This window comes from Panthera pardus, unplaced genomic scaffold (genome assembly GCF_024362965.1).
Source record: "Panthera pardus isolate Hobbes unplaced genomic scaffold, ASM2436296v1 HiC_scaffold_8, whole genome shotgun sequence".
NCBI classification, from domain to species: domain Eukaryota; kingdom Metazoa; phylum Chordata; class Mammalia; order Carnivora; family Felidae; genus Panthera; species Panthera pardus.
The window spans coordinates 101,602,042-101,625,557 of NW_026527013.1; the positions used below are offsets into that span (position 1 = coordinate 101,602,042).

General features: G+C 39.8%; 1 long non-coding RNA gene and 1 other non-coding gene across 2 annotated transcripts in view; both read left to right on the plus strand.

Moving 5' to 3' along the window:
* LOC109263745 (uncharacterized) overlaps positions 1-23,516 on the plus strand; it is an 85,114-nt gene that overhangs the window by 51,589 nt on the left and 10,009 nt on the right. Inside the window, exon 2 of the long non-coding RNA XR_002078370.2 lies at positions 9,239-9,354. This is a non-coding gene — a long non-coding RNA (uncharacterized LOC109263745). The remainder of the gene's footprint in view (positions 1-9,238; positions 9,355-23,516) is intronic.
* On the plus strand, positions 1,764-1,954 carry LOC128775812 (U2 spliceosomal RNA). The gene has a single exon (XR_008420784.1). It is a non-coding gene; the product is annotated as a U2 spliceosomal RNA (small nuclear RNA).

Consider the following 23,516-nt stretch of genomic DNA (forward strand, 5'->3'; position numbering starts at 1 on the left):
ATATTTCCCATACCAGTCATTCAGTCATGGCCAGAGTTAGATATTTCATACTGGAATTGAATGTCAACTCTAAATCTTAGGTTTCCTTATCATTCTTTGAGATGAACAAGATATTCTTTTAATCAGAAGTAATTCTTTGGTAATAGATGAAGATATAATTGTAGCTTCCTTCCCTAGAAAATACTAGAGAGGAACATTTCTGATCTACCTTCTTATTCCATTCTCCAAGGCCATTTAAATGCTGGCTAATGAGAACACACAAGCAATGCCTTCTCTTTACCGATGATAATTATAGCTATCTTATATTGTGTGCTTTCTATTGCCAGGCACTGTGCCAGTAGATTTACATACATTTTATTTTATTTAATGTTCACAGCAGCCCTATTTCTTCTGTTTTACTTATAAGGGAACTGAGGCTCTGCGAGGTTAAGTAACTGGCTCAAGTTTGTAGAGCTAGTGAAGTGACAGAGCTGAAACAAAGGCTTAAGTTTGTCTGACTCTAAAGCCTTAAATGTATATCAGTCAGAGCAGGCTAAATGATGTTCCAAACAACCCCTAAGTCTCCGTGGCTAACCACAGTAATGGTTTGTGAAAGTGTTCTTCTCCTTCCCAACACATTCCAATATGGGTTTGTTGGAAATGTCTCCTCATGCCATCCTTCCTGCCTGTGGCCCCATCATTCCCTGGGGACTTGGTGTTCTCTGCTCCTCTACTTCCTCAGAAGACAAAAAAGAGAATGTAGAGGATCAGGCTGGAGGATTTTCAGGCTGGTAAGTGGTCATTTGTGATCACATGCAGTTGGGCAGAAGTCAGTTACAGAATCCGTCTCGAGGCCAGGAAATATAATCTGGCTATGTCCTCAGGAAAAAAAGAGACTGGGTTTTGGTGAAGAACCAGCCAGTCCTACCATACTATATTAACCCAGATTCTCCCCTAAGTTGCTAGTTGGGAAGCATTTATACACCTTGCTCTAAATGCTGTTTTTCTAATATGTGGAATTTAAGAAGCAAAACAAATGAACGCAGGGGGGAAAAAAAGAGAGGCAAACCAGGAAACTGACTCTTAACTGTAGAGAACAAACTGATGATTACTGGAGGAGAGGTGGGGGAGGGGAATGGGGATGGTGATGGAGATTAAGGAGGGTACTTGTGAGGAGCACCTGGTGTTGTATGTAAATGATGAATCACTAAATTCTGTACCTGAAACTAATATTGCAGTGTATGTTAACTAGCTGTAATTTAAATAAGGATTTAGGAAAAAAATAAAATACTTGTATCTTAAAAAAATAAATAAATGCCATTTTTCTAGGCTGGGGCTTGGTTTAGTATCACACATTATCATCCTTGAGGTTAGTGAAGTTAACACAAATCATGTCCTGAGACAAGTAGGATCTTCAGAGATCATGTATCATATTGTCCCTCAGAGGGGCAATCATAATTATCGATATCCCCAATTTTAAGGGATACATTTTTATTCTTTATTTTTAATACTTTAATCTATAGATGGTATCTACATTATTTTAGTTAGGGCACTACACTTGCTCTCCCATCATTCCCTCCTGTCATATGCTGCTTCGACCTGGGCTACTGAGGAGTCAATGCCTTGTTTTCTTGGTCTTTCTTTCCTTGTCCATGTGTCAGGATTTCAGAATGGTATCTTCCAGTGAAAGCTGAGAGTCTGTAAACACAACATGGGTGTCAGGAACTTTCTAACTGTCGTGAAAGCAACATCAGTGCTAAATTAACAGCCAAAAAATAATCACCATTGCTTCTCAGCCTTTTGGCTAAGATCAAGTATAGTATTTGTTCTTACCAGTTTAATATCTGGTATGTCCTCTGTCCTAGGACAATATATTAAGTGGATTTTTGGAGCAGGGAGATGGAACAGGAGCTGGCTCTGTACACACCATGCATCAACCTGGTATCATGATACTTCTAGGAAAGGTGCACCCTGTGGGGTTAAAAACCATGAATTTGAGGAAGACACTTCCAGAAAGGATGTGTAGGGTCCTTTGGGAAATGGCAGCAACACAAGGGACACCAACAGTTAACTTACAAGCAAATCGGCAAAGCCTTTGGTCAGGTTGCTTTGCTCAGTCCGCCTTTCTTTTGATTTGAGTACATCCAAACCATGTGTTTGTTTGGAGTATTTGAGCAAGTTCCCTGAATTTCATTCCAACTGCACCTGCCCTAAACCTGGACCTTCTTTGCCCTCCTGATGACAACACATCTAACATTTCCCTGTCTTTAATATCTTTCCTCCTCATTCATCCTGCAGAGGACTGACTCCATTATCTTTAGGTCTTATTCTTGCTCAGACACTTTTGGCACCAGTGGCACATTTCTTTCTCCAAATCACAGCTCTACCTTATATCTCTAACTTTGTGTCTGGGTTCTTCCCTCATTCACCCCCTGATCCAGTCAGACTGGTGACCTTTGTGTTCTAGAACTTGTTCCATACTGTTTCGCATCCATGCCCTTATAAATGGAGTTCCCAGTATCTGGGAACCTCTCATCTCTCCTCCTCAAAGTCCTAGCCAGTTTTCAGGGCCCAAGTGAAAATTGATCTCTTTTCTGAAGTCTGCGCCCATGTTTCTGGTTAAATAAATCTCTCTCTTTCCTGTGTTTGTGTAGCACTTTGTACTGCTCACAGTCTGCTTTGTGTCTCATCTTCTCTGCTGGGCCACAAGAGCCTAGGGAGCAGATGTTTTGTGAACCTTCCTATCCACCTCCTGTAGTGCCCAGCATCACACCTTGCTCAGCAAAGATGCTTAGAAATGCTTATTGGACAAAATTAAAAGCAGACTGTGACATCAACTGTACAAAGACCTTTTTCTCAAATTAATCTGGAAACTAAAAATAGACTATCCTCAAAATGATTAGATAACATACTTGAGATAAACTACTTATGTACAACCTAAAAGTGCATTTAGATGGATTCTCTTTAAAAAAAAAAAAAACAAAACAAAACAGAAACAATCCCTTCAAAAAGTTAATTTTCTAAATAGATCTATAGTATTTTTTTAATGTTTCTTTTTGAGAGAGAAAGAGAGAGACAGAGCATGAGTGGGGGAGGGGCAGTGAGAGAGGGAGGCACAAAATCTGAAGGCTCCAGGTTCTGAGTTGTCAGCATAGAGCCCAACATGGGGCTCGAACTCACAAACTGCGAGATCATGACTTGAGCCGAAGTTGGACACTCAACCTACTGAGCCACCCGGGTGCCCCTATGGTATCTTTTAATGGTCTGCATTTCTCAAAGATAACATTAAATGCTCTAATCAGGTAGGGAGAAAGATTGGAATTATCCCCATAAGATGTATTCCGATTTCCAGTTTCCAAAAAGGCATCTGAAATGATGGGTGTCGAGTGTGCCCTGGATGGCACTACTGCTGGTGACTTCTTTGGCAATGTCCTAGATACAGTTCTGCTCGTAGGTTGGCTCTGCCCAGGAGAAGCACAACTTTTGTTGGAAAGCACAACTGCTGGTACAGCATCGAAACAAGTCGTCTATACGAGAGAGATCCTTCAGAGAGGATGTGTATCTTCATCAAAATTCTAACTGCATTGAAACTGTCACTCAAGGAGTTAACATCTGTGAAGAATAAAAAATGCAATGGAGAGGTTTCAGGCAAAGCATGGGGAGCCTGATAAAATTATCAGTGAATTAAATTCAGACAGATGGCTTTAGAAAGAAATGAAGTACACAAACCTTATGTAGAGTATAATGACTCTCACTCTGACAGGGGCTTTGTCAACAGGGTAAGCACTTTTTCTTTTTTTTAAACTGGATTTTAAAGCAGTTGGAAGTCAAATTCTTCTCCTTTTCTGAGGTGTTATTTAGTACTTAAACAACAAAAACAACAATGGTTTGTAAAGCCACCCGGATAGCCTCAGACTCTGAAGCTCCGGGAGGAGCTGCACAGCGTGATAGAAGGCAGAGGGTAGGCGTCACTACTGCTGCTGCTTCTTACTCTCCTCAGACTCCCTGCCCACATCAATAGGTCCTTGGCAGCTAAAATATTTCTACAGAACAGAGGCCAATCATTAGCTCTGCTTACAACAGCAGGATACCAAGGGAAGCTTCCAGCCATTAAACACACACATGCAGACGAAAGACACAAATACACTGATTTCTGCCTTTTAAAATTTCAGTTTTTACCATTGTTTTTGGTTGAATTAAAAAAAAAATAGCTCTTAGAGCATCCCACTTAATACTATCGTTTTACATTTAGACAAAAATGGTGCGAAAATAATATGTTATTTCTCTCTCAGAAATTCTTTTTCCTTATGGTTTTTATGTTATCTTCATGCATTTGGCCCCAGGAGCCCCCTCTTTCAGGTGACTGGCCCCAGCATATTCATGCTTGGACGCCAAAGGCCAGGCTGCTTCTTAGCAATGGACTTTGCCTTTGTTCCAGACCAGATGTTCTGTTTCTCCCTGGTAACAGTTTGCATTGTGGTACCTTATTATACGGTGCTCTCTGGAACTGGTGCCAGGGTAGCCTCCAAATCAGCCAAGAGCAGCGCTGAATCAATGAGACAGCTGGCGGCCTCCCGAGGGAGGGAACGTTTTTACCTTTTTGATTCATGCAGTCTCCGCTAGTTCAGATCCAGGATGCCATGAATGATTTTTCTTAGCGACAGGTGAGAACAAAAAAGCTTTGTAAACCTAATTCAATAGAAGCTGGAGACTCGGTGTGCTATTGATTAAAGGGAGAAGACGATGAAGAGGAAGTGTACACACAGTCCAGTTGCATTTTCCCCATAATCGACTTCTGTGCTCTGGCCTGTGTTGGAGCTGTCAGCTTTGCTGGGAGGAGAGGCTTGAAAATCAAGAGTATTGTGTCTGTTGACCTCGGGTTAGGATTTTAATCATGTCTCTAAGATTGCATATTATCTACAAAAACAAGATTACTCCTTTTTGTTTTCATTTTTCTAGCTATAAAATTCACTGATCTATTGCTAACTTTGCTGAAAATTTAAGATGACTTTAATGGGCTTGTTGACATCATCCAGGCTTTAATGTTTGGGATGTGTTTATTTATTAGGGCTATGGATTGGGGTAAATATCATCCACATTTATACCCAAGGATTACAACTCAGTGTGAGTTCTTGCCCTAGGTCCTACACATCAGCACGCTTATTGAGTGAACAAGAACGCTAGGGGCGCCTGGGTGGCTCAGTCAGTTAAGCGTCCGACTTCGGCTCAGGTCACAATCTCGCGGTATGTGAGTTCGAGCCCCGCGTCGGGCTCTGTGCTGACTGCTCAGAGCCTGGAGCCTGTTTCAGATTCTGTGTCTCCCTCTCTCTCTGACCCTCCCCCATTCATGCTCTGTCTCTCTCTGTCTCAAAAATAAATAGACGTTAAAAAAAAAAAAAAAAAAAAAAAGAACGCTAGTTCTACCCTACTGTGTCTCCCACTGCTCTGTAAAAGCAGGCCAGTTCTTGAGCCATTGTAATCAGAGGACCATTAGATGAGATGCCACAGTACCTGAGATCTCTAGTCCCAGTGTGGTGGAGAGGAGAAAATGAGACAGTAACAGAAGTCAGAGACCTTGTAGTACATCATCCCCATCAATCATGGCAGACGTGTTGGCAACATGATGGATGACACCCAAACACTGACCTTGGTGGGTCAGCCTTTGTCACATAAGTAACAGAATAAGTCAACACAGTGGGTCTACCTACCATCAAATAGGAGCGATAAGCTGTGACTACAGCAGAGGGAAAATGAACATTAGTGTCAAATGTTGTCTATATTTCTGAGCCAGAAGTAGCTGGTATCTTATTGTTCAGGGATTGAATTGGATGGGATATTTTAGGAAGGAGAAAAAATCAATGTTATCAAGGGATGCTTGTAGCATTATGAGTTTTCCTCTTAACTAAGCTATTAAATAAGACAGTAGTGAGTCTGTACAGTATACATTCTTATAGAGTGAAAACTATTATAACATAGATGACTTTAAACCTGAATATTGGCTCATATACATGCAGTTCAACACTTAGTTGGTGACAGATGGTTTGGCTTGGGGATAGACATAATTTAGTCTGGGAATTCTGGTGACTTTCCCATGGTAGTCTTAGAATTTGTCTCTCTAACAATCTTCCAAAGTTTCACAGTTATAAATGACCTACCCCAAATCCCTTCTCTGAGTTTAAATATTCCTTGATTGGTCATAGAAAGTAAGGAGAAATTCTCAATAATGAGCAGCAGGACATGTGGAGGGCTTGACAGCTACTGAAGATAAAAGAATTGGTGAAGAGATTATGATACACTTGCTTTTCATAGGAGTGAGGTTGGAATACGTTGAAGCAAGACCTGCCCATTTATTTTCCAGATGGCTTTGTGCCATGTTGTAAGAAATTCAGTCAGCTTTATCATTGAGAACCACTTCCCTAAGCTAGTGGAATCACTGAAAATCCTGTCTCATCTCTTTTGAAATCAATATTAAAAAATCAAGAGACCCAGATATCAAGTGCTTGTCTCCCCTTCAAAGTCAAAAACTCAGGTTGGCGTCCTGAAGCATCCAGTCAAGGGGAGCCAGTCAGGTGGTGCATTTACTTTTAGGGTCAGAACTTGCATATTTCCAATCCAGTTAGTTCGAGTTGGCATGTACTTTTCTTGAAACATCTGTGTGCTTACCACTGTGCCAGCCATCAGTAAAGAGTTTTTTGTTTTTTTGTGTGTGTTTAGAGAGAGAGAGAGAGAGAGAGAGTAAGTGGGGGAGAGGGGCGGGGTGGGGAGAGAGAGAGAGAGAGAGAGAGAGAGAGAATCTTAAGCAGACTTCACACTTAGCACGGAGCCTGATGTGGGGCTCAATCCCATGATCCTGAGATCATGACCTGAGCTGAAATCAAGAGTTGGACACTCAGTCAACTGAGCCACCCACATGCCCCTAAAAAGAGGCTATTTTAAGGCAAGCAAATAAAACATTATTTATCATAACAGGTCTTATAAGCTTTTGGAACTTTAAGAGGTCGGTAAAAACTGAAAATGCGTATGAAGTCAGGAAGGATTTAGGGAGAAAAGGGGCAATATTATATGCATACTAGCTTTATTAAGGAAAAGAAATCTAGAGTCAACCTTCCTGCTTTTGAGATTGGTATCAGGGAGGATGAACATATCTTCTCATGGATGGCCTGATGATATAAGCTATTTGTCTGATCCAGAAAGCCATTTCTTATGTTCTCCAGCTCTTGCAATTGGAATAGACACTGAGCAGCCAAAACATGTGGATGGATTGTGTTTGGCTGTGTGGACTGTTGTCTAGAGAGAGAAGATAAGGCATAAGTGCTGATGGTATTCTGGATGTGTTTCTTTCCCTTCTGGGTGAAAGCCAAAGATGCTAGTAGGCTGAAAACTGAGTTGTCTTGGTAATCTTTCCTATTCTTCTTAACTGCAGGATTTACAAGACACTGCTCTTTGGGTCTAGGTATCATTTTGGGATCATATCATCATAATTCTATGAGTATGTGCTGGGAGGGCAAAGTTGCAGAGCAATTGCTCAGCTGTGCTGGGGAAGGAGGCAATTACCAGAACACATTTTAGCCCCACTTGTCAGAGTGAGTTTCACCCAGGCACAAGGGGAGCATTAACTTGGGCAGTGTACCTTTTAGGAGGCTTAATTTAGTTTTTTCTTCCCTTTAATTGTGTGATTTCAGTATTTTAGCCACAATCCCTAGGCTGTAAGAACCTTTAAACAGCTCTTTATTATGAAGCAGGACATGGGTTTTTGAAGAAAAATGAACAGGGAACTGCATAATTTATAGGAAAACTGCATGATAGACTTTTTCTTTACAAAGAACATTGGGGTTACATTGGCACTAGCCAAATACCTTTTTAATGAATAGTCAGTAATCAGCAGCAGCTACAGTAAATGCTTGAATTTTTTCCTTTTATGTGCTATGAGTCCATAAATTAAGCATCTGATTCTGATTGCTGTCATGAATACACACGCTTTTTGCCACCCACCCCCACTGCTCAGATTCCCTGCATCAGTTCATGCTCAGTTTAGAGCAGTGTGAAAAATGGAGGGCAAATCTCTTTTAATATGTTCAATTTTCATCCACTTTAAATACTGTGATGGAAAAAGGATGTTGACAATACACTCCACTTTCTTTTTTGGATCTAGACCACAGTTTGGGTTTTAAGACAGCAGTATTATGTTCTAGACTGTAAGAAAAAGAGTTTATACACTCTTTTTTTATATATTCAAGAGCCATTAAAATAAATTTAATTGCCAAGGTATCCTTTTTTTTTTTAAGCAGAGCTTTATCTGAATTGTAAGCTTTCCATTTGCTCATTCCTCTAAGATTTTGCACATGCTATTTTCATCACTTGGAATGTATCCTCCTTTTTTCTATTCTCTGCTTCTCAATATTTCTAAATTTAACAAAACCCCAAACAAATGCTTCAGGAAATTATTCTTTTCTAATGTCATCTGCAGCCAATCATCTTCACTTCCCTCTCAGTGGTTCCTTAGCTTCTGTGAAGTTAATGTGAACAGATGGTTATTAATTTATAACCAAGATCCTGTCTGAAAGTTGAAGAATATTTTTAAAAATCTAAACATTTTTTTCTAATTTCAACAATGTCATCTGTGGTAGTTATGGCTCCAAGCCAAGCAACAAAGTCTATTTATCCCAAAGTATGGACTAAGTACAAATATTTAAAAAGCATCATCAGAAAATATTATTGTAATATTGGCAATAAAATAAAATCTTAGAGCTTCATGTGTTCCAGGTACTGTTTTAAGTCCCTTACAAGTGCTAATTCATTTACTTTTCACAAAATTCCTGCAAGACAAGTACTATGATTTTGCTTATTTTACAGAGGTGGAAACTGAGGCACAAGAGTAACTTCTCAAGTTTGCAGAGCTAAGTGGTAGAGCTGAAATTCAAGTCCAGGAGTATTCGGAAGATAACTTTGGGGCCCTGTTAAGTGCTTTAGTTAGCAAGAAGGAAAACAACTTCATAAATGCGGGTTCTGATAGTTTCCTCAAAGGCCCACTAGATGGCAGTGTTGTCAGATACAGCTCTGTGACTAAAGGGGCTTAGCCAGGACCTAGGGTTTATAGGGGGAAGTGAATGTGAGAAATATGTGTGGAGTGTTTATTATTCAATTGCCATAACTTGGAGAATGCCTTAAGTTATACTTAACTTTTTTTCAGTTTATGTTTTTTCTCTAGCTCAGTAAATTATAGTATTTTAAGGACAGAGAATATTGTTTCTTTCCACAGCTCCTGCAACTGAGTTTCTCATACTTGGAAAATGGCAGAAGTCTTTCCTACAGAGTGCAGAAGTAAACCTTGCCATGGGAGAAACAGCTTCCTGATCAAGATATTTCCTCAGCCAGGTAAGTTTCTTACTGCATCTCAGGTAGTGATTTGAACACCATATTCATGCAGTTAGTATTGTTGAATACATGTCATACGACATTTGGAATCTTGACTTTTGCATAAGTACAGTGATTTTGTAGTTTAAGTGTGAAAAGTATCCCTTGTGTCATTCCATTAGCTGAAGAGAGTGACTTTTGCTGCTCTCTTTTGTATTTCACTGTGACTGCCTGAGGAGGGAGTGACAGGGAATATGGAGGAAGCCCAGGAGGAGACTTGGGTAGGATGTGAACACTGTGGAGAAGTGAGGTGTTTAGCTTTGCATTAGGTAAGCAGAATTTCAACAAGTCAGGATCAGCAAATTTGTGCGATGTTCTGGTAAGCCACTTCCCTTCTGCAGCCCACTCATTAATTTTCGGAAGCCTGACAGAATGGCTAAAAGGATGATCAATTTCAAGTGTCACTCCTGGCGTGTTTTTATCCTTATGTAAAAGGAGTTCCTGACAAGTAACCCTGTTAGTGCCCTCAAAATGTCTCCTATTATTAAATATTGGGAATAAGCTGAAATAATGAAATGAGCTTTTTTTTTTTTTTGGTCACCAGTGTGGTTGGTCTAGGAGATGATGAGATTAGTGTCTATTACTGACTAGTATGTGGGCTTACCTAAGACTCAAACCAGCAAAACCTTGAGAGAAATGAACACATTTCAAGGAGAACTACTTTTCTTTAGTGGATTTGTTTGGAACAAATGGTTTATCTCTACTCATTTTGCAAGTGATTGCATAACATTGTTACCTAGCAGATAAAATCCTCCTTCTCTTCCTCCTCCTCCCTGAGAAATTTTATTCTAATATGTTGCTTTAATCTTGGGTAGGTAACTGGTGTTATCTGGGCCGCTGAGCTGCCCCTGAGAGAGTCGTGGGTGGCACTGTGGGTGTCTCTCTACCAGAGGGACACAGTGCCTTTCTCTCCTTGTGTTTGCTTCTCTCTTTATCCTCACTCAGGTATTTTCTTTTTTCCCTTCTTTCCTGGATGTCACATTTGCTTCCTTTTCCTTTTGATAACACCTTCTATCCTTAAATCTTTAGGCCACGTCATAGATGATGTTGGACATTTTGATGCCTGTTGGCACTAAAGCATTTGCTGATGCTGGTCTTAATTCCTTTTATATCCTAATATTTGGTGAACTGATTTTATTTCCAATGTGCTTGGTGAAAAAAGGGGAGAAAGTTTTTGCAGAACCCAGTTGCAGAATTTCTACTGTAAAGATGTAGAAAATTCTAAGAAAGATAAAGCCTTAAGGTGAGACAAACATTGCATGACCCTGTATGTGAATAGGTAGTGGCAAATGTGAGTGCCTGCTCACAGGAGCCAGGTACTTAAAGCAAGTAAATGACATAGACCTAGTAAGAATGGAAAAGAATGGAAGAGCATGTAAGCCATTCAAGGGGGTGGGGGGCAGCTGCTGTTCAACTCTGAAGCTTCTGCCCTTAACAATGTGCAATCTACATGACTTTAACTTGGGGTGATGCTAACTAATCTCTATATATCTGTGTGTGTGTGTGTGTGTGTGTGTGTGTGTGTGTGCATGTGCGTGTGTGTGTGTGTGTGTGTATATATATATATATATATATATATATATATATATATACATATATATTTATTTATTTATTTATTTATTTATTTATTTATTTATTTATTTCTGGGGAGGAAAGAAAGAAAGAAAGAAAGATAGAGAGGGTGCCTGGGTGCTCAGTCAGTTGAGCATCCAGCTTTGGCTCAATTCATGTGACTTTGAGCCCTGCATCAGGCTTGCTGCTGTCAGCACAGAGCCTGCTTCGGATCCTCTGTCCCCCACTCTCTGCCCCTCCCTCATTCGTGGTTTTTTTTTTCTCTCTCTATCTCTCTCAAAAATAAAAATAAACATTAAAAACCAGAAAGAAAGAAAGATAGAAAGAAGGAAAGAAAGAAAAAGAAAAAAAAAAAACCTGTCTGCAGGCCTAGAATATCCCTAGGCAGCTTATTTGTGACTCCTGCTATAAATACTATGAATTCTAGAGATAGATTATTGTAATTTTGTTACACCTGGGAATCTTAATGTTACCACAGTGTTCTGACAGAAGTTTTAGCACAGTTTTCTGGATGAGTGTTCACCCACTCAATTAAAACTCTGTAACTCATCAGAATGTGAAATTCTGAACTAAGACTGGAAACAGTAAACTGACTAATTAAACAACATCACTTACTGTTAAAATACGCAGAGTTATTAATTTATAAAGCTAATTGGATTGGAATCCAGCTAAACTTAAACCAGAGTTACATTCTAATTGCTCTTTTACTTTAGAAAATATCAAAGACCAGGAGATGATATTTTTATGGTGACAGTTCTTAACAATCCACGCAGGTCTTCAATAGAAGCCATTATTAGAAGAGTGGTATTTGAAAGAATAAAGTGTAACAGGCCAACTTTATGGAGTTGACTCAGAGTGCATTAGAAAAAAAAAAAGAATTTATAAAGAATGTTAAAAAACACAGCCTTCATTCCATATGTACTAGTATCTAATACTCTCACAATGTATTTTTTAAAAATTTTGTTTTCTGGAATGTTGTCTGAAATATAGATTTTACAAACCGAGTTGTTTTCAATACTTTGAACCAGTTACGAATTGTTTCCTTTGTGTTAATAGAGCTGTCAGGCTGTTTGTACTCATGTTGCCTTTGATGTCTATCAAGAATGGACACCCAAAGAGAAGGCTGGGAGGCCTGTTTGACGCAGCCCTCCTGTAGATGCAAAGTGACTGACTTTCCCAAGTGGAAGAGGGTATACAGACAGTGTGACAGGAGTAGAGGATGCTCTGTCTTCTGGTGCAAACGCCCGCTGATATTTGAGCATTGCACTGTGAACAATTCTGTTGAGACATGTTTCTCAGATGTTTGCCTCAGATTGCAGGGGCTTTTCCTTTTGCAACCCAGGTTACAATAACCTTAGAGACCCCTATGAGTCCTTTCAGGTTTCCTGCTTGATGAGTTTCCTCTAGCTGTTACCTGCCTTCTGAAACTGTGTGGCCTGCCAAGCTTCTTGGGAATCCTGACCACATCCACTGTACCTTACAGTCCTGTCAGGAAGTGTCAAGTGCAGTTTAATCCCCAATACTGAGGACTGTCAAAATGCTAATCCCCACCCACTGTGGGCTCCCAGGAGCGGTGCTGAGTCCTTACACAGGATGCTGGAGGCCTGTATGTGTCAAGGTTTGTCTCCTGTCGCAGCTGCCTGAGGAATCCTGAACCCTGCCTTGTGGCCACAGCTGTGGGAAGTCAGGCCCTGCAGGGCATCCCCACTTTCCCAGCTCAACACTGCTGCTTGCCTTGCACGCAGATGCCTCTCAGGGCAGGTGACTTTTACCTCCTTGGGGTCTGTCATTCATGCATTCCACCTGGTGACCTTTCCTTCATGTCTCTTTACTGGGTGCCCATTTACGGGTGCAAACAGTGTCTCATTACCAGCTCCCTCGCTTTGTCATTTGCCAGCTTTGTGTCAGGCTGCAGTCTGTCAGCAGCCTGACACTCTCAGTTCAAAACCAACACTCCTGCTCATTGTTGCCCGCACATGTCTCCTCTCTCCCCTCTGTCTGCCATTGGACGGAGCCTCAATGCCATGCTCAAGGTGCCATTGTGTGGTACAAAGGAAGACAGGGTTAGGAGAGACTCTGAACTCAATCACTTGTCAAAGATTATGTCTTTATGAGGCACTTTTAATTAGGCTTTGCTATTTGGTTTCTAGCTTTTCCCTACATCCCTTTCACCCTTCTTATCACTTATCCACATGCCCACCAGAGAGAACTGTAATAACAATGAAATGGGATTTTAACTTGAACAGCTATAGGACTTGAAAGGTGAAGGTCGGGGCAATAGCAATGCAATGAGTAGGAAGAACAAAAAATTACAATTCAGTTGCCACCCATATACCTCTGTGGGGAAGACGATAAACAATCATAAGGCTCCTTTAAGGTTTTGCACAAGACAAGAAATCATCTACTTTGTTTTATGTAAGACACATTGCTTCTGAAGCTGCTTGGTCTTGTCATATGACTATGCTTTCTTCTCTTCAAATGTTTCATTTCTCTCTCTCTTTTTTTTCTTACTGGATGTAGAAACCCTTTTCCTACCATAATGGCATTGAATTGAGTAGAACTGCATTTCGTTGACAGTACAAAAGAATATAATCTGGCTTGTTGTGTAAGCCAATACATGTATGATGTGCCTACATTTGTACCTGGACTTCTGTTTCTGTGAGCAATGAGTGAACACACACACACACACACACACACACTGCTCCATAACAATCTCTTGTCATATCTGCCTAGATGGTAATGTTTTATGTAAATAAAGTCTCTAATTAATTTTTATGACCCATGCAGGCTTCTGCAATTCCTTTTCTCAGCACCAATGTGTACAGAGTTAGCATAATATTAAAGTTCTTTTATCAATTTTTATTCTTTAATCTGCTATCCTATTTCTAATCGGTTAACAGCTTAAAAATATATTTTTTTCTTTTGAAATATTTTTTTCCCCTTGAACTGGAAAATTTTATAATTAGGTGGTGTGATAAAATCAGTAAAACAAAAAAGGCTCTCTCAAGATTTAACTTCCTGTGTGCTATCTTTGGACAGCGACTTTGCAAGGTGCCTGAGAATGCATGGCCTGAGAATTTGTTTGGACTGCACTTTTTTCAATAATTGAAGTAATAGTTCATGTGTGGATGCAGATTATAAAGTTCTGTAATAGTTCCCATTTGTTCATATTTTTATTCTTGCTGCCAACATCTGCTTTATTTTCTGAATGCATTTGTAAGTACTGTCTAGAAGCTGTATGAGAATTTAACCTTCTCTCTTCCAGAAGATGAGGAAATACTAACAGATGAGGCTTTAAGGCATCTTTTTGCATCTTCCCCTATTCCCCCAAAACTGTGAATTTTATCCTATTTTGGTTTTATGATCCACACAGAGTAAGGACATAATTTCATTCATATTACCTCAGTCAGGTATGTGCACCAACAGGCATGTACTTTTTACACTGAGAGGAATTCTGTTTGTTGCAGAGAACTTCTTTTTAAAATTTACTGGTAGTAGGATTTTTATTATATTTTAGTCTGGAAACAGAAGCATTCATTCCTCTGGGGTCTTTTTCTGTGTGTGGAGCCAAAGAAAGTCTCTAGAAGTCAGGAGCTGTGTCTTCGCTTTGCGTTGTTATGGGTAAATTGTAGAGGTTTCTCGTTACAGATTGTGCACTTGGCATCCTCTTACAGGCGCAACAGACCTTTCCACTTAGTTACAGGATGTGTTTCTGAAGACAAATTAAATCTTTTCCACTGAGACCAGAGAGATCTTTTCTTTTTCCTCAGCCAGAAAAGATCTGGTTAGCTTATGTTAATAACAGAATCCCCCATATTATGGCATAACTCTCCCTGCACACCGTCTGAAATGCTGCTCACGTGATTGGGTGTAATCAGGAAGTGGGTGGTATGATTAAATAGGCCTAATTTATGTTGGGGGCAGCTTGGAGCCAGAAGCTTCAGAAAATATGTATAAGAACTTCTCACATTTTGTTACTTTAATTAAACAGTTTAAAATGCACATTTCCCCAGAATTTGATATCCTACCCCACCCAATAATATTCTATGTTGTAAATACATTGAATTCTCATAATCAGAAATTCTTGATAAATTTTACACCAACTGCCAGGAGAATAGTGTAGTTAAAGAATCCAGAGGGTGAGGTTGAAACAAGGTCAAATTAGAGGCAAAGACCTGGTGTGATCATCCCTATACATGTCTTAGGTTGGGTGCCTCAGAAGCAGGTCCCCAAGATGAGGATTAGTGTATGAGTGATTTTCTAAAGAAATGCACCCTGGACAAACACAGGGAGTGAAGGAACTAAGGGTGTGATTCTGTGCTGAGATCCAGAGGAGACTGGCTTTGGTCTATACCACAGGGAAATATTTGAGGCAAGAAAACTGGGCTTCTCTAATCCTGTGCTCCACGAATCACTAGCTAAATATTCTGACGGTGAAGCAAGCTAGTAGCTTGAGGGCTGTATGCCACAGAAGAGCAACAAGTGTTATCCAATGGAGGTTAAGGCACACTACAGCCAGAAGAGGCTACAGAAATAGCAAAGGGCAAGTAGGCAGAGCATAACACAACTACATACTATAATTCCTGTGGAAGCTGGTTTGAGCTCCAGAGTACCACCTGGGTGTTTCCTCAAAGGCCAGTTGTTTTCCCTTTAGTTAAGCCTACTAGGATACGAGACCATTAACAGGAAGCTTGGGTACCAAATAGGAGAGAGATTCTGGAGCCCACTTCAATCTACTTGCCAGGTCTGATTGTGCACATCTCTTTTCCTAACTCCTAGCTCAGTGATGCACTGGTAACTTGCAGTCAACTATGGTGGCAGTGTTTCCATATGGATATTTGAAATCACCACATATTAGGGCTTAACTGGGGGCAGGTAGGGAGCAAAGCCAGTTGTTAAATGATTACCATCATACCACTCTGATGGCAAGCAAAAATGTTAATAGAGAAAAGAAATTGTTAAAAGTGCACATTTATTCTATTAAATACACCAAATAACGTATACATTAAATAATATTAAATGATTTATATGAAAACATTTTGTAATAATCAAGTGCTATACAAATGTAATTCTTGAAATTGCCTATTACAACATAAGAAACACACAACACTTCTCTCCAGAGCATCTAAAGTGGCAAAATACTGTAAAAATAATTGTGAAAAGGTGATTCTTTAGTTGTTCTGATCTAATTGTTGCTGCTATCAGGCAAAAGCTATCCCAGAAGAGAGTTTACTTATCACTTTCTTCTTTTATTTCTTTTCCCAAGATGCCTAGTTAATTGCCTTATGACTCATGTCTTATACTTTGCTTCTCTCATAGACAGATAGAAAATGTTTTATTGGGAGAGGTCACCACATAAATGCGTAATACTCTCTTTTCTGGTGGATATTGTGAGGAAAATAGACTAGTCCAATAGGAAGAAGCCACAACAAAAAAACCCCAAGAATTTCCAGTCTGCCTGAACATTTTAGTATATGGGCTGCCGAAGCAAGCACTGCCTGAAGATTTTAAAGGAACACAGTGCTCTTCAGACTTTTAAAACACTCAGAAAACTCAGAAACTTTTTTAAGTGCTGTGTCATGAAATCTTGTTTGCAGGATGCAAGGGTCACTTCAGTTCATTTTGTAGCCCCCAACGTGCCATGGCTAGTACCCAGGCTCTGGGGAAGGCAGTGAAGAAAATTGCCCTGAAAAGATAGTCATACCCCTCTCCCATTCCAGAAAGGCATTGAGTCCTATTTGATAGCTGAGGTTTTGAAAGTTCAAGTATGGTAGGCAGAATCATATCCTACCTGCCAAAGGTTGTTTATATCCTAATTCTGAAACGTGGGAACATGTTATTTTACATAACAAAAGGGGCTTTGCAGATAAGATTAAGTCAAGGATTTTGAGTTGGAGAGATTGTCCTGGACCATCTGGATTCATCTAATGTAATTACAGCCCTTATAAGACAAATTCAGGAGGGTCAGAGCCAGAGAAGGAGTGATAAGGAAGCAGAGGTCTGAGTGATTGGAGGGGGTGATGAGCCAAGGATGTGGCCTGTAGAAGTGGGGGAGAGGGGGCGGGGAGAAAGGAAGGAAAATCTCCCCCAGGGCCTCCAGAATGAGCACAGCCTGGCCAACATCTGTTTTAGACTATTGCCCTTCAGAAGTGCAAGGTGATAAATTTGTGTTGTTTTAAGCACTAAGTTTGTGATACTTTTTACAGTGGCAATGGGAAGCAAATACACCAAGGTTCTAGGCTCCAATATCTCCTCTGAAAGTACCCTTTAGTCCTCCTTTTTCATAGTGCTGTTTAGTGATTCCCATGAGCTAAGCAGGGACAGTAATAAATGCAGCTCCAGAGAGGAATGCTACACATGACTTTTAATGAGCTCAAAAAACTTTTCTACATTGACTCATTTATCCCAACAGATTTTTTTTTATTAGAAAGGATTTTATTCTAACTTAGCATACAAAAACATTAATAGTTTCTAATATATGAAGTCTTTTCAAATTTTATTATCTTCCTGTTAACCTGATTTTTACAAGATAAGCATTTTCTATTATAAATGAATTAGGTATTCATTATAGAAAATTGGAAATAGAAGGAAAAAGAAAAAGCATCCATTTTCCCATTATCAGAGAAAACCATTCAATGTTTTTTCTTCCAGTGTTTTATGCACACTTTCTATGTTTATTGTACTTATTTACGTAATAACATTTTGCATCCTGCTATTTTTACTTAATACTATATAAATATTCACTGTATGCTTGTGAACTTATTGTGACTATAATTTTTTTTTTCTGTTCTCCAATTTGGATTGTTGAATAAACCCAAACCCAGTAAGGGTTCTTGGATACAAATATAAAAAAAAATATCAACTCTGGCAAATGGAAACAGAAAAGCATATTATATTGAAAGGGTAATTTGGGTGACTTATGGAACTAATGGGCAGACTGGAGAATCAAGGGAGATGAGATGTAGCCAAGGTCACATTGCCTAGGACACTTAGGATCCTGGTCATTGGGCTCTCTCTTCTGACTGTGCCATCTTTAAGAAATTATTTTTTAAGTGTTTTTATTTATTTATTTTTAGAGAGATAGAGGGCTCAAGCAGGGGAGGGGCAGAGAGAGAGAGAGAGAGAGAGAGAGAGAGAGAGAAAGAGAGAGAGAGAATACCAAGCAGGTTCGTAGCTGACAGCACAGAGCTTGAGGCGGGGCTTGATCCCATGAACCTGTGCTGACATCATGAGTCAGATACTCAACTGACTGAGCCACCCAGGCACCCTTGACTGTGTAATCTTTAAATGTTGCCTCCAATACACAAAGAGGCCCAAGAAACCTGTCTGTGTGGTAGGAGGCTCCCTGCATCGCATAGAAACCTTGGAAAGAATATTCTGATATTACCCTCCTTAAATTATCAGGTTTTTATATTTTTAAGGGATTTAAATGCCACTTTGTGATATGTAGGTGTCTACCCAAGGTTTCTAGGATAAATTCTGTCTTGGTTTACAGAACATATTAAGATATCATCTCGATAAGGGACAGACATGGTATCTTGTGGAAGGATGTGATGTTCAAAAAAATTTTTGGTACCAAATTACGGCATGGAGCTAGAGATTTCCTAAGATTCTGAGGCAGGATGGTAAAAATATACTATGCTCCTTGCCAGATTGTAGCAAACTGCTTCTGGACTTTTCTGGTTTTAGTGATACAGAGAGAAAAACATTTTTTAAAAATTGAAAGCCACATACTAGATACCCAAATCTGTATTTATTTGCTTCAGGAAGAACAACACATCTGGAAGAGCACTTTCACATAGTGCAATCAATTGATTAAGTGAGCATGTTGTCACTATCTTCAATTCCCTGAGACCCTAATGTCTTCTGCGTGGGCTAAACTGAAAGGTTAAATGGAATTTTCCATTTTTTGTTCCACAGATATGTATTCAGTGCCTAATGAGTGCCACATCTCTTCTACACCTTTGAGATATGTAGGTGAACAAAACAAAGGTTTCTGCCATCATGTAGCTTATATTCTAGTGGGAATCACCTCCTCTGAATTTTTCATGTTTGGAGGAAGATACTCATCCTGGAGATTTACCCAAGTAGCCCTCCCTGCTTTATGGTCCTCACTTTCTACACTTGTCCTCAACATGGGTGGTACCACCTTCAGGGACATTTTGAAAATTTGTGGACACACTTTTGACTGCTCCATGATTGATCAGTGCTACCAGATTCAGCAGACGAGGGCCGGGAATGTTAGTCACCCTGCACACAAGGCAGACTTCTACAAGAGAGCATTGTCCTACCCCTGCACAAATTGCAAATGATACTCCAGATATTCTAATAGCCTAATTGTGTTGAGGTGAACACAAGTTTTCAAAATCACATCGATGATGGCAATGCTGCTTCTGTGTCTTGAGTTGCCACATGACATACATATGTCACCCTTCATTGACAGATGTAACATTCACAGTGATTCTTTGTATGGGGCAAGTATCTGACTAATCTATTATGACTTCCAATGCGATCATACATTAATTATAAATTAATTTCCTTTTATTTCTTCTTCATATTATAGGTAGGCCATTCTGGTTGTTCTATATGTATGTATGTATGTATGTGTGTAGATTGGTTATATTTATGAATTTCATTCCAGGGAAGTAAAGCAGGCTTTTAAAAATATTTTACAGGGACCCTGGGTGGTTCAGTCGGTTAAGTGTCTGACTTCAGCTCAGGTCATGATGTCACAGTTTGTGGGTTTGAGCCCCGCATCGGACTGTCTGCTGTTAGCACAGAGCCTGCTTTGGATCCTCTGTCCTCCTCTCTTTTTCCCCCTCCCCTGCTCATGCCCTTCTGCTTTCTCTCTCTCTCTGTCTAAAATAAATACACATTAAAAATTTTAAAAATGTTTCTCGAGTTTTATTGACTTGAGATTCACCACTTCACTAGCTCTACAAATCAAGGAGCCAGGAAGAGGAATCTGTCAGCTGATAAGTTGGCAATGGTATACCAGAATATAGGGAAATAACTCATGTTATTGTGTTATTTATTGTGTTATTATACCCATAATATTTTGGGGGTTCCACCAGGGCTATGTTGATATGCTCTTTGTTTGGAATTTATCAGTATTTATCAGAAGACCCAGTAAGCCCCTATCTAACAGGTGAACTCCAGTGGTACTCTGAATAGCCGAGATTCAAAGTTAACCTTAGCATGTGACCAAAAGTCCCCAGTGCCACAGGTTCTGTTTGAAGGCTAGGGGAAGTGTTCATAGAAAGTGCTTGTATTGAGTCCTCCTCAAGGACACCCCTCTTCCCCTCCAGTTAAGAAGCTCTTCATCCATGAGTTATTGAGATCGTCGATGCTTATAGCTCAGATTAGGCCTCTCTTCACCAGCCTGGAGTCTTAACCAGTTATACAAACTAAGTAGCACTTTGGTGATCTGCTGGTACACTTTGGTGCTGTAGACTTCATGGTCAGTTGTTCTCTGTCAGAGAGAACAGCTGCAAGTCAGCCACTCCAGTTTTCACTCTGGCCCTCCTTTTTGTTTGTGGCAGCCACTCTTATCTTGTGTTAGGTGGTTCAGCAGTGCTTCTGAATCTCTGACATCTCAGGATCCTTCCATCCTCAGGGAGTTCAGGGGGTCTTTTTTGCTGCAGTGCCTCCCTCAGTATCCTGGTCTTAGTCAAGAGCCATTTAAAGTGCTTTTCAGAGATATTAACACTCTCCTCACCAACGTATTTCTCATGGCCTTGATGAATGGTGTCAGAGCCACTTGACTGCTATAGAGGATGGGTGGTGGTAGATGAGTTGCATATGATAGTTCATTCCATCATTCGTATTTCATGAGCTCTTTGTATATAGTCCTGTTTATAAACCAAATTTGTTTGTTTGTTTTCTGGCATCTCATTTAGTGTTGCCCTCTGTTATGTCTTAAGTTTCAGGAAAAGCCTCCCAACACCAATTAAAACAGCTTGTAACTGCTTGAATTCATTTCTCAAATCTACAGTCTCTGGTGAATGTACTTGTGCTGAGTACACTTGTTTGAAAAACTTCAGAATTCTTTCTACACATATTCCCCAGATTTTTCTGACTTAAAATTGTACATTCCAGCAATCCTTTTGGTGTAGAAACCTTTCCTGCAAGTGTTTGACTTTGTAATTGTATTTCCAAAACATGCTGGGATCTGACACTAGTTATAAGACTAGTGGTAGCAAGAAGCAAGGGATAAAGAGAAATGGCTTTTTTTCTTGCAAAAAAACTTCTTTATATGAGGTTATTAGAGGGCCTTCTCATTCATCACAAAGAGTGGCAGTTGACTGTTCAAAGTACTTAGAGACCTCCAAATCTTCCCTCATGTATGAGTCAGTTTAAGTTGCTATGACAAAATACCATACACTGAGTGGCTTAAACAACAAGAATTTATTTCTTACAGTTCTGGAGGCTGGAAATCTAAGACCAGAATGCTAGCTGATTTGGTTCCCAGGTGAAGGCTTTCTTCCTGGCTTGCAGACAGCTGCCTTCTTGCTGTTTCCTCACAATGGCAGAGAGACAGCAAGCCCTCTTGTCTCTCTTTCTATAAGGGCACTAATTCCATTGTGAAGACACCATTCTCATGAACTCATCCAAAATTAATTACCCCCCCCCCCCAAAGGCCCCATCTCCAAATACTATCACACTAGGGACTAGAACTTCAACATATGAGTTTTGGCAAGAAATGATTCAGTCCATAGCACCATATATCCTCAGTATAATTTTCAAAGTCCAGTTACTTTCCAACTAATGTTCTAGCTTTCACATGTGACACATGGTGAACATATGAATTTAAATGGATTTAAATTTAACATATGAGATGTGACTCAGGGGCACCTGGGTGCCTCAGTTGGTTAAGCATCCAACTCTTGATTTCAGCTCAGGTCGTGATCTCATGGTCAAACCCCACATTGGGCTCTGTGCTGGGTGTGCAGCCTACTTAAAAAAATAATGTGATTCAGTAATTCCCAGAATAAACATTCTCAATTATTATAGATTTCCAACTGTCCCCTAGTGTGACTTTGTGCCACAATTTCAATATTCAAAATTCCAGGTATGGGTATCTGACTGATTGACCCTGTGTTGCAGGCACATGGCCCACTTGTCTTCCACAGGGGGAGGCTAGGCCTGGAAGTCTTTACCTCTTGGGATTTCCCCTAAATTGAAGGGATGTTCAGGTGCTAAATCGCAATTGTTTTCTATAAAGATGTTCAGATATTTTTCTTCAGTGTTCTGCTATTGTAAATGACACTGATAAATAGCATAGTTTTCAGTTATTTCCTAGAGAGATTCTCCAAAGTAAAGTTGGGGGGGGTCAAAGATTTTATTTAAAAAATGTAGGATGTTTGATATATACTGTCAAATTGCTTTTTAAAATTTTGTACCAATTTGTTCTTACTCCAGCAATGTTTGAGTGATCCTGTTTCACTGTGTTGTCTCTCCCACTGACCTCAGACATTTCCTTTTCTGTCAACAGTCCATTATTTTTTGCTTGACATCAACTTTTTGTCTTTTAAAGAAACTTAGCATTTCTCATGCCAAAAAAGAAAAAAAGAAAAGAATAAAAGAAAAACAGAAGAAAATAAAAACCCTCCTCAAGCCAAATAATACTCATGTAAATTTACTCTTGGCAGAGCTACTCACAGCATCAGACCAATTTTGATATTTCTAGATTTTCCAGATTGAGCCAAGGTACACCCTTGCCATCTCTTTATGTCTTACTTGGTACCATTATTATTATTATTATTATTATTATTATTATTATTATTTTAGGATGATTAAAAGTTATGAAATATTCTTTCTTTTGGATTGTATGGGTTTTGTATCTGAGGAGATGCCTCTCATAGCCAATATTAGGAGCATCTGCTAAGTGCCTGCTGTATGTACAGTGTCATGGAAGACACAGCAATGGATGGAGATGCTAATTGGATTCAGTAACAGGATGGCTTTTCATTTCCAGATGTTTTTTTATAACCCTGTTTTCATCAAGGTCTTTGTTCATCCATGTATGGTGGGCTTGGCCATTTCCCTTAAGCCTGTGTCCAAGCCTTAAACTGTCAAAGCCCTTTATAAAATCCATTGGTGAAACTCTCCAGCCCTAGTACTCTCTCCCCTGTGGAGTCATTCTCTATTATGCTTCTGGTTGTTCCTTACACCCTTCTCTTCTCCAACACATTTCTACCCATCAGCCCCACCCTTTTTAGGACAGCTCCTCAGTGTTTCCAAGAAAATGAATAAGGGTTCCTTATGAAGCATATTTGATTATATATTTTTGTTGACCATTAACCTCTTCCTTGAAGAAATTAAACACACTTCCCACTGTGAGAGACTTTCACATACTATGTTCCTGACATACTACATCATTTTGCTTTAGCAGTGCCTCAGGGTCAGGCCTGCTTTCACTTTTCTGTCTCCTGACATGGATAGGACAGCCCTGCATGTGATCCCAGTGCTTCCTGGGGCCTCCTGCCCCAGGAGGACATGCTCATTGATGACGATTCTTGTATGCCCTTGGACAGAATTATCACTATAAG